This window comes from Carcharhinus amblyrhynchos, chromosome 8 (assembly GCF_965287045.1).
Source record: "Carcharhinus amblyrhynchos chromosome 8, sCarAmb.v2.hapA, whole genome shotgun sequence".
NCBI lineage: Eukaryota > Metazoa > Chordata > Chondrichthyes > Carcharhiniformes > Carcharhinidae > Carcharhinus > Carcharhinus amblyrhynchos.
This window is the reverse complement of record NC_137331.1, coordinates 39,384,141-39,399,534: the sequence shown is the minus strand read 5'-3', so window position 1 is coordinate 39,399,534 and position 15,394 is coordinate 39,384,141.

Sequence of the window (15,394 nt, the reverse complement as noted above, 5' to 3'; positions counted from 1 at the left end):
TGATCTGAAAGCTCGTGATTCTAAATAAACCTGTTGGACTTCTTACTGTGCCCAGCCCAATGCTGGCATCTCCACATCATGTCTGTGTTGATGTTCACAGTTCGCACCTCCTCCCAATCCATTTGCTTCATCTCAGCTTTCAGCACAGCTTTCAATTCCCCACTGCATATATTAGTCTTGTTTCCTTTCAAAAGCATAAAAGCTATTTGCCTCAAGCATTTTCTGTGGTTGCAAGTTACATACTCTAACTAGAGAGATTTCACCTCATTTATTGGCTTCATTAATAATTATCCTGTACTTATAGCCCCTAAATTTGGAACTTCCCACAAATGGAAACAGTTTCTCTGCATCTAACAATCTCTCCATAACTATCCTGTGCAATCCAGTCATAATTTTAAAGACTTTCATCAGATATAATCTCAAACGTAGTTAGGGATGGGGAATAAATGCTGCACTAGACGACGTTAGTTGTCTACTTTCTCAGAAGACTAAGGAAATTTGGCATGTCAGCTATGACTCTCACCAACTTTTACAGATGCACCATGGAGAGCATTTTTTCTGGTTGTATCAAAGCTTGGTATGGCTCCTGCTATACCCAAGACTGCAAGGAACTACAAAAGGTCATGAGTGTAGCTTAATCCATCACGCGAACCAGCCTCCCATCCATTGACTCTGTCTATACTTCCTGCTGCTTCAGCAAAGCAACCAACATAATTAAGGACCTACACACCGTGGACATTCTCTCTTTCACCTTCTTCCTTCGGGAAAAGGAACAAAAGTTGAGGTCACGTACCAACCAACTCAAGAACAGCTTCTTCACTGCTGCTGTCAGACTTTTGAATGGACTAACCTTGCGTTAAGTTGATCTTTCTCTGCTCCCTGGTTATGACTGTAACACTACAATCTGCACTCTAGAAACAACACTTTTCACTGTATGTTAATACATGTGACAATAATAAATCAAATCAATGTTAGTCACATTCCATAAATGGATTTTAAACAAATCAGAGCTTGATTGTCAGCACCTTCCATTTGTGTTTGAGATGGACATGCAGCAAATCCGATCTGTTGGGAATGAGAGCACTTCACTTGTGCTAATGACCGAAGCTATCAATCTGTAAGAAGCAGGTTCTGCCACAAGAGCAGCATGTGAAGTTAGGTATCGTTGTGGGCTGTTTTTGGTGTTGGTGGTTGTTGCAAAGCCACCGATCATCATGATGTCGCCCGCTGGCCCACAGGCGATGTCACCACTTCCCTGTGTTGTCACTTTGGTGTCTCCCAAGTGCAAGAATCAAGGTTTCATGTAATCTATAAAATCCCTGCACTGCAGGAGGCGGCCATTTGGCCGATCAGATCTGCACCGCTTCGCCAAAAAAGGCTCACCCTCTGCCCTATCCCCGTGACCCCCACACATTTACCCCACTGATCCCCCTAACCTACACATTTTGGGGCACTAAGTTGGAATTTATATGGATAGTCCCCCAACCTGCACATCTTCGGAGTGTGGGAGGAAACCAGAGTACCCACAGAAAGCATGGTGACACAGTTAGCACTGCTGCCTCACAGCACCATTCCCGGCTTGTGAGACTGTTTGTGTGGAGTTTGCATGTTCTCCCTGTGTCTGCATGGGTTTCCTTTGTGTGCTCTGGTTTCCTCCCACAGCCCATAGACTTGTAGGTTAGGTGCATTGGCCATGCTAAATTCTCCCTCAGTGTATCTGAACAGGCGCCAAGGTGTGGCGACTAAGGGATTTTCACAGTAATGTCATTGCAGTGTTAATGTAAGCCAACTTGTGACTAATAATAAACAAACTTTAATCATATGCAGAAATGAGGAAACGTGACCCAGACAGTCACCCAAGCCTGGAATCAAACCTGGGTCCCTGGTGCTGTGAGGCCACTGTGCAACCGTGCTGTCCTGGGGCCTTCATGTCAATCTTTCAAACTTCCCAGAGTGGAGCTTTGAGCGTCATACTAATTGTCCAGCTTCGGCAACTTTGCCATACAGAAAAATTGTTAAGCATGCCTCAGTCTTCCAAGCTGTGAATGTGCTTGAGCCAGGGATGTCATCTCTGCTAATGAGTGCCAAATGGAGCTTGGTAAGACTTCATATAAAGTCTTCATTTGGTACTGTAACATTTAGTAGGGTCTTGGGATCCTGATTTGACATTCAAATGAGGAATCGTGACTTACACAGAGGCTGTTCTTAACATGTTTTGAATTTTAATGAAGGGTGAGTGTGAATTTATCATGACAAAATGGGAAGGGGTGGGGAGAGATGCAGTGTAAATTTTCTTCTTGGTACAGTATGGGTGTAAAAATCATGTGGGAAGACTGCACTATGCAAGAGACTGCACATTTTCTGACCAGTCATTAAAAAGTTGGCCTGTTGGTGTGCCACTCCAAGGCTGCAGTTGAACCAAGGCTCTTGAGACAGACAAAAGCCTTGACTTAAAAAGATTAGTCAACATATTACAAATCACAAAAGATAATTCAGTGAGTACATTTTGTGAAAATTAACTTCCTTTAGATCCTTATTCTGGACATTAAAAATTTCAGTTCCCGAAAGAAAAAGTGTCAATTGTTCAGAAATAATTTTGATTTCATATACAAGCCATGATAGCAAACTATTTAATCATTAGATATGATTGTCAACGTTTAATTGATATAATAAATGCAACACTAATGTGATATTAATAGTGGTTGCCATTGCAGATTTTTTACATAACTACTGTATTTCCTGTACTAATGCATATAGGGAGGCAATGGCCTAGTGGTGTTATCACTAGACTATTAATCTGGAAACTCAGCTAAAGTTCTGAGGACCAAGGTTTGAATCCTGCAGGTGGAATGTGAATTTAAGAAAAAAATATGTGGAATGAAGCATCTACTGATATACAAACAATTGCTGATCGACAGGAAAATCCATCTGGTTTACTAACGCCCTTTAGGGAAGGCAATCTGCCATTCTTACCTGGTCTGGCCTACATGTGACTCCAGAGCCACAGCAATGTGGTTGACTCTTAACTGTCCTCAGGCAAGTAGGGATGGGCAATAAATGCTGGCCAGCCAGCGACACCCATGTCCAACGAATGAATAAAAAAGGTTAGAGAATATTTTCTCTCTCTTATCTGTTTCTGCTTTCTCCATTTGTTGTTTCCATCCCACTTTGGAGTCTCTGCTGATTATGTCAATGACCATGATGCAGGCTTTAAGCATCCTTAACCATTCCATGGTTGTCCAGAACCCAACTTATCCGGCCCTCAGTCTGGCTTCTAGCAATGCTGGTATGATCTTCTCAAAAGTTATGGTGGGAGTACATCCATATACTGCATCCAAATTTCTGATTCCTTGTCCCTGGAAACCCAGAGCATCCTGAGGAAACCCACGCAGACACAGGGAGAACATGCAAACTCCATACAGACAGTAACCCGAGGCTGGAATCAAACCCAGGTCCCAGAACCCAGGTGCTGTGATGCGGCAGTACTAACCACTGTGCCACCATGCATCCAATTACAGTTCAGCCATAAGCTCACTGTAATTCCATGGACAAGGGATCAGAAATTTGGAAGCAGAGCACTCATTTTTGCAACTGCTAACTGGCCTTCAAAATGGCAGGCAGGAAGTAGACCATGCATTTACAACCTGAAAATTTACCAACTGCAATTAGTAAATGCCAAAACAGAATCGGTGTGCAGTGCCTAAGCTTGAAATGGGCATTTGAAAATACAAATGAAGGGCTTTCTTTTGAAGTCCTCAATTGCACAAGAGGCTTAGCAGGATGTTCTTAAAAGCCATAACCTACATAGTAAGTTATTAAAATATATTTAGCTGAATGTGTAGCAGGGAGGCCTCCTGATTTCATGTTCAAAGGTCAAGAGCTACTCCTAATGCCATTAGCTAACTTCCCCACATGTTCACTCCAGCCACCTCTTCTTCCCTTTATTCACTTCATTACGTAAGGACGACTGCTGGTGTTACAGCCCAATCTTCACCCTGCATAGTGAGTTCCATTTTGTGCATGTATCAAATAATTTCTGGCCAATGTCCGTTTGGTTCACTGTCACAGTATTGTATAAGTCATGTCTAAAAGAAAATCTATCATCAAGTATGCGACATCTTGCACTTCTTCCCCACTGCTCAGCTGAGTCACAACTGTGTCTAACCTTCACTGACTCAGTTTAACATCAGTTGAAAGAGTGGGTGAGGGGTAGTTTGATAGATCTACTGCTTTGGGATATGCATTTGCTCTGCATTGCTGAACTCCTGGACCTGTCACTAATAAAAATGAGAACTTTTAAATCATTTTTCCTGCATTACTAATCATGAGATGGTATTACTTTGGTTCTAAAATTAAAATGTGGGATGTCGAGGACCTGACTTAATATAGTTTATATATATCATTTATGCACTTAATATGGAGCATAGCTATTTGACTTTTAACAAAAGATGGTTTCATTTTATTTGATGGATTTCAATTTTCAATTAACCTCCATAATTTTTCAGTGTTGTTACTGTAGAGTGTTGCATTTCACTTTTAGATCAACAAGGCTCGACATTTTTCTTATTGAACTGGCGAACTGTTACTTTGTCACGTGACAAATTGTGCGGAGGGTGTAGAAAGTCTGCAGAGGGATCTAGATAGGCTAAGCGAGTGGGCGAGGACCTGGCAGATGGAATACAATGTTGACAAGTGTGAGGTTATTCACTTTGGCAGAATAATAGTAGGAGGGACTATTATTTAAAGGGCAAAAAGCTGCAGCATGCTACAGTGCAGAGGGACCTGGGGGTCCTTGTGCATGAGTCGCAAAAACCCAGTCTGCAGGTGCAGCAGGTGATCAAGAAGGCAAATGGGATGCTGGCCTTCATAGCGAGGGGGATTGAATATAAAAGTAGGGAGGTCTTGCTGCAACTGTACAGGGCACTGAGGCCGCAGCTGAAGTACTGTGTGCAGTTTTGGTCGCCGCACTTGCGCAAGAATATTTTGGCCTTGGAGGGAGTGCAGAGGAGGTTTACTAGGCTGATACCGGAGTTGAGGGGGTTGAACTATGGAGAGAGGCTGAATAGACTGGGCTTGTACTCGTTGGAGTTTAGAAGGATGAGGGGGGATCTTATTGAGACGTATAAGATGATGAAGGGGATGGGTAGGGTAGAGGTTGAGAGGTTCTTCCCGCTCAGAAAGGACAGCCGGACTAGAGGGCACAGCCTCAAGGTGGGGGGGGGGGCCAGTTTAGAATGGAGTTGAGGAGGAACTTCTTCACTGAAAGGGTGGTGAATCTCTGGAATTCTCTGCCCGTTGAAGTGGTGGAGGCTACCTCGCTAAATATATTTAAGACGCGGGTAGATAGGTTTTTGGTAGGCAAGGGGATTAAGGCTTATGGGGAGAAAGCGGGCAAGTGGAACTGAGCCACTTCAGATCAGCCATGATCTTACTGAATGGCGGGGCAGGCTTGAGGGGCTAGATGGCCTACTCCTCCTCCTATTTCTTATGTTCAATACAAGAGCCTAAAAAATATAAATTTTTAAAGTGGTCGTTAACGAAAGCCAATCATCACAGCTTGAGAATACCACAACTGGAGTACCTCGCAGTAACCTCATTGTATGTTAATGGGACTACTTGTGGTAATAATAAACAGATCCACATTTCAGCTTAGCCAACTTCAGTGACCTGATCATCATAATCAAGAGTTGGGGTTTGCAGATGATTCCTGTGCTCAATTCCATTCACAACTCCTCTCCCACTGAATGCTATTGCGGAACTTGCATCCAAATTGTAGGTGGTCCAAAAATCAGAAGACTGAGGCAGGAATAGTCCTTCAATCCTCCTCTGCCATTCAGTGAGCTTATGGCTGAACTATAATTGGGTGCACGGTGGCACAGTGGTTAGCACTGCTGCATCACAGCGCCAGGAACCCGGGTCCGATTCCAGCTTTCCTCTCACAGTCCAAAGATAAGCAGGTTATGTTGATTGGCTATGCTAATTTGACCCTAATGTCAAGGGATTAGCAGGATAAATATGTAGAATTACAGGAACAGGGCCTGGGTGGGATTGTAATTGGTGCAGACTCGATGAGCCAAATGGCCTGCTTCTGCACTGTAGGGCTTCTATGAACTCAGTCCATATGTATTGGCTCCCATGTCCTGCCGTACTATTGTCCAGCAAAAATCTATATCTCAAATTTAAATTGAGTTAGCATCAATTGCTTTTTGTGGGAGCATTCCACAATTCCATTACCTTTTGCATGAAGGTTTTCCTGACTTCTCTCCAGGCTAAAGGCCTAGCTCTGATTTTAAGATGATATCCCTCATCCTGGATTCCCCCAGCGCAAGTTCTATTTACCCCATCAATTCTGTTCAAGATCCTGAAAGCTTCAATCCAGATTCCTTAACCTCTACATTCCACAGAAATACAGATCTAGTTAATGAAAGTTCTCATGATGTAATCCGGGGAGTCTCAATAACATTGCTGGTGAATCTGCATTGCAATCCTTACAAAGCTAAATATGACAAGGGTGAGGTACCCAGAATGGTACTCCAGATATAGTCTGATAGGGCTTTCTGTAGCTGTAGCAAAATGTATTCTCCTTTATACTGTATCCCTCCAGTTATAAATTTAATTTACCCTTTTTTTGGATGATTATTTGTATCTACAACATTTTAGTCACTGATGTACATTGGTGTCTAAACCTCTTCAGACTTCTATTGTTTTGAGCTTAAATACTTGTGCTAAAATGTATCATCCAATTTCATGCACTCACCTAATCTACCAATGTTTCTTTGTAATATTATGCTCCTATTTGTACCACAAAACCACTAATCTTTGCATCATCAACCAACGTGGTTATGTTGTTCTCTATTTTTCTTGGCCTTATTATTGCCACTCACATTTCAAGGAAAAAAGGCAAAATAAAAAAGGAAAGCTGCAGGGTAAGATTGGACAAAACTTAGGAGAAAGATAAAAGTGAAAGACTGAGAGCAAAGGATAAAGAAACACTCAGAGACCTAACAGAGCAAAGGAAACAAACAGAAATGGAGGAGAAATTATTTTCCGTTAGCATCCTTAAAACCCAGTATTCTTAGCTAGAATGTTAATACAACCAAGCCTGACAGAATCTGAGAACTAAATCAGGTCATTTTTAAAAAATATATTGCTCTTACTCACAATTGCTCTGGGATGGGGCATGCGTGTAGGCACACTGTTAACATCCTTACTACCAATTTGTCTGGGATTGAGGATATGTTTGTGAAACAACTAATGCAAATTAGAATAAAAAGACTTTTCTTTTTAGACATGGATAGATTGATACTATTGGCAACTATTTTTCTCCACAATTGGAATGCTTGCTAGTAACCTTTATTAAGATTTAAGTTGACAAATTCAGCTTTCAATACTTAAAAATACTGCTTGTTTGATGCCAATCATCATTCTTTTTTAAGGTGTCATTCTGTAGACTATGTCTAATGTAAGAAACAGACTAGCTATCAGGTTAAAATCAAGATTGGTATCTCTTAATTAACAATTGGCTAAGAATGATAACAGTGCATAGAAAACTGGCATCTCTATTGGTAATCACTAGAGAAAATTAGTTGTGTACCATAGTGTGGACATTCCCTCTTTTTTGTTCATCATGTGTGAGTACTGCTGGCAAGGCCAGCATTTATTGCCCATCCTGAGTTTCCCCTGAGAAAGTGGTGGTGTGCCACTTTTTCAAACTGCTGTCCACATGGTGTAGGTACATTCAGTGCTATTGGGAAGGCAGTGCCAGGGTTTTGATACAGCAATTATGACAAAATGGCAATATATTTCCAAGTCAAGATGGTGTATGACTTGGAGGCTCTGTTGTTCCCATGCATCTGCCTCCCATGTTCTTCTAAGTGGTAATGGCTAGATGCTTGGAAGTTATTAGGAGAGAAAGAATGCAAGCTAATATAGCAGTTGTCTACTAAATAACAATGGTTCATCAGCTATGTCTCAGTTTATAAATGTTATACAATTAGAATGCTATTGCACTATATTAAAAAAAACACAAATGCAAGGTTTTCAAACACATGGAGCAAGTTATAGGTTTACTGATTTCACAAATGCCTGGTACCGGTGGGAAGCAAAATCTCCATGTCAGAAAATCACACGCATGTTTTGTATATTGTCTTAGTATCTTAAAATAATCATCTGATTCGGACTCTAGTAGTAGTAGCTGATCTTACTTCAGTTATTAATTACATTAAACAAACTGGGAATACAGTCTTGTCTAAGAGCAAGCAGGTCAGAGATAACCTGACTCTCCAGTTCTTATCATTACTCCAATTGCTTCTAAGTTACTCATCCTCTTGTGACAAACCTCAACTTTTACATATCCCCACATAGCCTATCCCTTTTTGTTTCATCTCTTGACTAAAGATGGGCAAATGTGCAAGTCAGCATAATGCTTGTTGACATGTCCTGCTACCACCCCCCCCAACTCAAAGACCCAGAACCATGAATCATCAATTCAGCAAAGGCACAGGTGAGTCAGGATGTCTACTGGCAATTAAGTATACATGAATTGATAATGATGTTTCAATAATTTGAAGTGGTTGCCTAAACCTTATTGATCTCTCCAACAGTAGTTCATTTTAAATCACTGGTCCCTACCTTTGGGAAAAGATACTGACCTTCTTGCTGATCTATGCCCCTCATTGTTTAGTAGACCTCTACAAAAACACCCCCAAGCCTCCTACGCTCCAGGAAAAAAAGTCCCAGTCTATCCAGCCTCTCCTCATAACTCAGGTCTTGGTAGACCCTATTAAATATTTTCTGCACTCTTTCCAGTTTAATAATATCCTTTCTATAACAGGACGACCAGAACTGTACATTGTATTCCTTACCAATGTCTTGTGTAACTTCAACAAGACGTCCCAACTCCTGTATTCAACATTCTGACCAATGAAACCAAGCATGCTGAATGTCTTCTTCACCACTCTGTCCACCTGTGACTCCACTTTCAAGGAGATATGAACCTGTGCCCCTAAATCTTTGTTCTGTAACTCTCCCCAACACCCTACCATTAACTGAATAAGTCCTGCCCTGGTCCAATCTACCAAAATGCATCACCTCGCATTTATTTAAATTAAACTCTATCTGCCATTCGTCAGTCCACTGGCCCAATTGATCAAGATCCAGTTGCAATCAGAGATAACTTTCTTCACTGTCCAAGATGAATGGCACAATCTTGGTGTCATCTGCAAACTTACTAACCATACCTCCTATATTCTTATCCAAATCATTAACGTCAATGACAAAAAACAGTAAACCCAGCACTGATCCCTGAGGCATACTGCAGGTCACAGGCCTCCAATTTGAAAACTCTACAACCACCCTCTGGCTTCTGTCATCAAGCTTGTCATTTAGATACCTCACCCTGGATTTTAACCTTATGCAACAATCTACCATGCAGTACCCTGTCAAAGGCCTTGCTAAAGTCCAGGCAGACGTCAATGGCACTGCCCTCATCTACCTTGTTGGTTATCCTTTCAAAAAACTTAATCAAATTTGTGAGATGTGATTTTCCACTCCAAAGCTATGCTGACTGTCCCTAATCAGCCCTTGCATATCTAAATACGTGTAGATTCTGTCCCTCAAAATACCTTCCAACAACTTACCCACCACAGATGTAAGGCTCACTGGCCTGTAGTTCCCAGGCTTTTCCCTGCAGCCCTTTTTAAACAAAGGCACAACATTTACCACCCTCCAATCTTCATGCACTTCACCCGTGACTATCGATGATTTAAATATCTCTGCTAGGGGACCCGCAATTTCTTCCCTAGCCTCCCATGATGTTCTGGAATACACTTCATCAGGTCTCAGGGATTTATCTACCTTAATGCACTTTAAGACTTCTAACACCTCCTCCTCTGTTATATGTATACTCAGCAAGAAGTCTCACAACACCAGGTTTAAGGCCAACAGCTTTATTTGGTAGCAAAAGCCACTAGCTTTCGGAGTGCTCGCTGCATCTTCATCAGGTCAGTTCACAAACAGGACATATAAAGACACAAACTCAATTTACAAAATAATGGTTGGAATGCGAGTCTTCATAGGGAATCAAGTCTTCAAGGTACAGACAATGTGAGTGGAGAGGGGGTTAAGCAAAGGTTAAAGAGATGTGTATTGTCTCCAGCCGGGACAGTTAGTGAGATTTTGCAAGCTCAGGCAAGTCATGGGGGTTACCACATCATATGTACACTCCTCAAGACATCACTATTTATTTCCCCAGGTTCCCTAACATCCATGCTTTTCTCCACAGTAAATACTGAGGAGAAATATTCATTTAGGATCTCACCTATCTCTTGTGGATCCGCACACAGATGAGCTTGTTGATCCTTAAGAGGCCCTACTCTCTCCGTTGTTACCTTTTTGCCCTTTATACATTTGTAGAAGCTCTTTGGATTCGCCTTTGCCTTATCTGCCAAAATAATCTCATGTCCCCTTTTTGCCCTCCTGATTTCTCTCTTCCCAGGATTTTGACGAGCAGTGAAAGAACAGTGATCTATTTCCACGTCAGGCTGGTGTTAAACTTTTTACAATTATTTGAGTTTAATACAAAAGCAAAATACTGCAGACACAAAGTCTGAAATTAAAAAAGAGAATGCTCAGTCTAGTTTAAAAAAAAATTTATGGGAGATGAGCATCGCTGAATAGCCCAGCATTTACTGTCCATCCCTAATTGCCCTGGTTTTTAAAACTTTTTTTAAATTATTTTTGGTATTTACGAGTCAACCCATATTGGGTGGAGTCTGGACTCACATGTAGGCCAAACCAGATGAGGATGGCAGGTTTCCTTCCCTAAAGGACATTAGTAAACTTGATGGTTTTTTTGAAAGGACAATGAATTCATCATCGTCAGACTTCGAAGTCCAGATGTTAAAAATTCAATTCAGATTCTATTATTTGGCATGGTTGGATTTGAACTGAGTCCCCCAGAGCATTACCCTGCATCACTAGTCTTGTGACAATACCAAAATGCCACTGCCTCCCCAGTAACTGTTTCTCTCTACGGTCACTGCCTGATCTGCTGAGTATTTCCAATATTTTCTGTTTTTATTGAGTTTTACTTGTTCTGAAATCCACATAATTGCCACTTAACCACCCAGTGGCTTTTTTATTTTCAGCCTTGATAGTGGAGGGTTTGATACAATCGGAATGTATTGAAAGAATCGATGCCTATGCAAAACATATTAAATGGAGTGCCCGTACTTATGAACATTGATGGATGAGAATCACTTGTTTTGGCAAATACATGTTATGTTTTGTGGTTTCTAGACATTTGAACAATCACACTCTTAAATTCTAAATGCTGGAACTTCATCAAATTCTCAAATCACACCATGTGCTGCAGACTGATACATTGTTGGCTCAGTACACAAACTGTAGAGCAGTATTGAGTGATGTGGCATCCTGGATACTTATGCGTACGTACTCATGAACATACAGTTCCCAAATCATTGTGAAATAATAAGACAACAAGGATGCATATACCTCAAAAAATGAACCATTTCCAGAGAGCTGCCAGTGTAATGGTCAAGTCATTGTACTGGTATTCAGAGGCCTAGGCTAATGCCGTAGGGATAAGAAAAATTGGAGCTGGAAGAGCCCATTCAGCCCATCAAACCTGCTCCAATATTCTGGTTGATCATAACTGACTTTTCCTGCTTGCTTCCTGTACCCCTCGATTCCCCGAGAGGCTGCAAATCTGTCTGTTCCAGCCTTTGGCAACATGGTGGCACAGTTGTCAGAACTGCCGCCTCACCTGATGTGTAGATACATCCACCACGCTGTTAGGGAGGGAGTGCCAGGATTTTGACCCAGCGACAGTGGAGGAATGGCCAATTTCCAAGTCTATGTTTCCAAGGGGCACGGCACAGTAGCAGTGGTTAGCACTGCTGCCTCACAGTGCCAGGGATCCAGGTTCAATTCCCAGCTTGGGTCACTGTCTTTGTGGAGTTTGCATGTTCTCCCTGCATCTGCGTGGGTTTCCTCCGGTTCCTTCACACATTCTGAAAGACGTGCTGGTTGAGCGCATTGATCCGAACGGGCACCGGAGTGTGGCAATGAGGGGAATTTCACAGTAACTTCATTAAAGTGTTAACATAAGCCTTATCTCTGACTAATAAATAAACTTTAACTTTAAAATGCCACAGAAACTTGGTTCAAATCACACCACACAAAACTGGAACTTTGAAAGTTTTAAACTTTTTAAAGACAAACAGGTTTATTTGGTAGCAAAAGCCACTAGCTTGCGGAGCACTCGCTGCTCCTTCGTCAGGTAAGTAGGCTTACATTAACACTGCAATGAAGTTACTATGAAAATGCCATAGTTGCCACAGTCTGGCACTTGTCCTGGTGTACCGAGGGATAATTTAGCACAGTCAACACACCTGGGATCATTTGCTGATGACACGGAGATGAGTGGAAAAGCAAATTGCGTGGAGGGTGTGGAAGGTCTGCAGAGAGATCTGGATAGGCTGAGCGAGTGGGCGAGGACCTGGCAGATGGAGTATAATGTTAGCAAGTGTGAGGTTATCCACTTTGGTAGAAATAATAGGAGGGATTACTATATAAAAGGCAAAAAGCTGCAACATGCTACAGTGCAGAGGGACCTGGGGGTCCTTGTGCACAAGTCGCAAAAACCCAATCTGCAGGTGATCAAGAAGGCAAATGGAATGTTGGCCTTTATAGCGAGGGGGATAGAATATAAAAGTAGGGAGGTCTTGCTGCAACTGTACAGGGCATTGGTGAGGCCGCAGCTGGAGTACTGTGTGCAGTTTTGGTCGTCGCACTTGCGGAAGGATATACTGGCCTTGGAGGCAGAGGAGGTTCACTAGGCTGATACTGGAGTTGAGGGGGTTGGACTATGAAGAAAGACTAAATAGACTGGGTCTGTACTCGGAGTTTAGAAGGATGAGGGGGGATCTTATAGAGACGTATAAGATAATGAAGGAGATGGATAGGGTAGAGGTAGAGATTCTTCCCGCTTAGAAAGGATAGCAGGACTAGAGGACACAGCTTTAAGATAAGGGGAGGGCAGTTTAGATCAGAGTTGAGGAGGAACTTCTTCACTCAAAGGGTGGTGAATCTCTGGAATTCTCTGCCCATTGAAGTGGTGGAGGCTACCTCACTAAATATATTTAAGTCACGGGTAGATAGGTTTCTGATAGACAGGGGAATTAAGGGTTATGGGGAGAAAGCGGGAAAGTGGAACTGATCCACTTCAGATCAGCCATGGTCTTATTGAATGGCGGGGCAGGCTCGAAGGGCTAGATGGCCTACTCCTGCTTTCATTTCTTATGTTCTTATGAAACTGGAACATCCAGAGGAAACCTATCTGAACATGGGGAGGACGTGCAAACTCCACAAAGACAGTGACCCAAGCCGGGAATTGAACCCATGTCCCTGGTACTGTGCAGCAGCATTGCTGACCACTGTGCCACTGAGACACCCCTTGCTAGCATAAGTAATGGTGACATAGCATAAGTCATTGATTGTTATAAAAACCCATCTGGTTCACTAATTAATAACGTAATGGGAAATCAGCCGTTCTTATCTGCTCTGGTCTACATGTGACTCCAGAACTGCAGTAATGTGGTTGACTTTTAACTTCTCTCTAAAATGGCAAAAAAGCCATTCAGATCAAGGGCAATTGGGGATGGACAACAAATGCTGACCTTTCCAGTGATGTCCATAACCCAAGAATTATAAAAAACACTCTTCTTCTCTTCACAGATGCTGCTTGAATTGCTGCTTATTTCCAGCGGTGAGTCAGCAGAGATATGATGTGTTAAGTTGTAACTTTTAATTTTGATTAAACACATCCCCACTCTCTGTTGCAAGCCATGCTGTTAGGTGATGATTGCACAATGTTCAGCACCATTCATAACTCCTCAGATACTGAAGCAGTCCATGTTCAAATGCAGCAAGATCTGGGCCACATTTAAGCTTGGGCTGACAACTGGCAGGTAACATTCACGTCACACAAGTGTCAGGCAATTGCCATCTTCAACCAAACAAAATCCAACCATCTCCACTTAACATTCAATGGCATTACATCCCACATTCTCAACATCCTGGACTGGACTGAACTGGACTAGCCATATAAAAATAGCAGGACAGAGACTGACTCTCCAAAGCCTGTATAATATCTACAAGGCACAAGTTAGTAGTGAGATGCAACTCATGAATGCAGCTCCAGCCAAAAAGCTGGGTGCCATTCAGGACAAAGCAGACTGCCTGATTGGTACTTCATCCATCATCTTCAATGTCCACACCCTCCACCACTGACACATAGTAGCAGTACTGTACACCATCTTAAAAATGCGCTGCAGCAACTCACCAAAACTCATTTTGACAGCACCTTCCACATTCCTACTACCTAGAAGTGCAAGGGCCACAGACACATGGGAACACCACCGACTGCAAGTTCCCCTCGAAGAACATACCATCCTGGCTAGGAAATAAATTAATAACTATTCCTTCCCAGTCAGTGGGACAAAATCATGAATACTCTTCACAACAGCAGGGTGGATCTATCTATATCACATGGACTGCAGCAGTTCAAAAAAATGGTACACTATCACCTTCTCAAGGAGTATTTAGAAAGTGTAATAAAAATGCTGACACCCACATCCTCTGAAAGAACAAAGAATTACAACCTCAAGACTTTCCTCTCCCAAACCCCCCCACCTCACTTTCAATCATCAGCACCTTCCATCAAAGTGCCCCCTATTTTATTACATAGAACAATACAGCACAGGAACAGCTGCTCTGGCGCATGATGTTGTGCCGAACACAATGTCAAATTAAGCAAATCCCTTCTGCCTGCCCTTGGTCCATATCCTCCTAATATTGGCATATTCATGTGCTTATCTAAAAGCCCCTTAAATTATCCTATCATATCTGCCTCCACCAACATCCATGGCAGCATGTTCCAGACATGTACCACTCTTTGTGGAAAAAACTTGCTCCGCACATCTTCTTTGAAGTTTCCCTCTCTCACCCAGTGCATCGAAGACAATTCAACTCTGGGAAAAAGATTTTGTCGATCTTATCTATAGCTCTCATGATTTAATTTATAGACTTCCAACATGCATCTCTTCTGCCTCCACTGCTCCAGATAAAACAACCCTGGTATATCCAACATCTCCTTATAGCTCATTCCCTCCAATCTAGGCAGCATCATAGTAAATCTCTTCTGCACCCTCTCCAAAGCCTCCACAATGCGGTAAATGTGGTAACCAGAATTGAACACAATGCTTTCACCCCCCCCCAAACCTCCATCTACCCCACACACGTGCCCCCCCAAACCTCCATCTACCCCACACACGTGCCCCCCCCAACCCTCCATCTACCCCACACACGTGCC